Raw genomic sequence first — 755 nt, 5'->3', positions numbered from 1 at the left:
TCTTTGATTATTTAGTTATATTACATTATTTTTGTAACATTTTAACTTTAAAATGGAATACTGTACCAGATAGCCACTGTTGTCATTTCTACAGTCAGCTTTTTCTGTTATTGTTATTGTTGCGGGAAATTGAACTCAGTACCCAGCACTTGCCAGGCAGGCGCTTATGCCCTTGAGCTATCTCCCTGGCCCTGAACTTTATTTGTATGTGGATGGCCAGTTAGGGTGATGCTGTTTCACAAATTTGAATGATTATGGTAATCACACTGATAGTACAATGTGTGGTCTACTTATTTCAGTAAGATTTAGTAAAATTGGGGCCAGAGAGATGGCTCAGTAGAATAAGGGTTTGTTCAAATCCCTGGTTCTGCAAAAAAAAAAAAAAAGATTTCATAAAATCCTGTGACTGACATAAATTTACTAGGGATTGAATCCAGGACTTCAAGTACTCTACCACTGAGCTGGCTGTGGTGGCACATGCCTGTAATCCCAGTATTTGGAAGGGGAAAGCGGGAGGATCCTTGAGCTCCAGGCCAGTGTGGGCTGCAAGGTGAACTCAAGGTCAGCCAGAGTGCATACCGAGTCTCAAACCAACACACACACAGAGTACCACTAAGCTACGTTCCCAGCCTTTTTCCTTTTTTTTTTTTGAGACAGGGTTTCACTGTGCAGTTCTGGCTGCCCAACTGATGAAATTACAGGTCTGTCACCACGCCCAGCTCTAAACTCATACATCAGAAATGAATAAACTAGGG

The sequence above is a fragment of the Octodon degus genome, unplaced genomic scaffold (genome assembly GCF_000260255.1).
Source record: "Octodon degus isolate 3935 unplaced genomic scaffold, OctDeg1.0 scaffold00033, whole genome shotgun sequence".
In the NCBI taxonomy this organism is placed as follows: Eukaryota; Metazoa; Chordata; class Mammalia; order Rodentia; family Octodontidae; genus Octodon; species Octodon degus.
The sequence above is the reverse complement of the archived record's forward strand: the minus strand, read 5'-3'. Positions refer to the sequence as shown.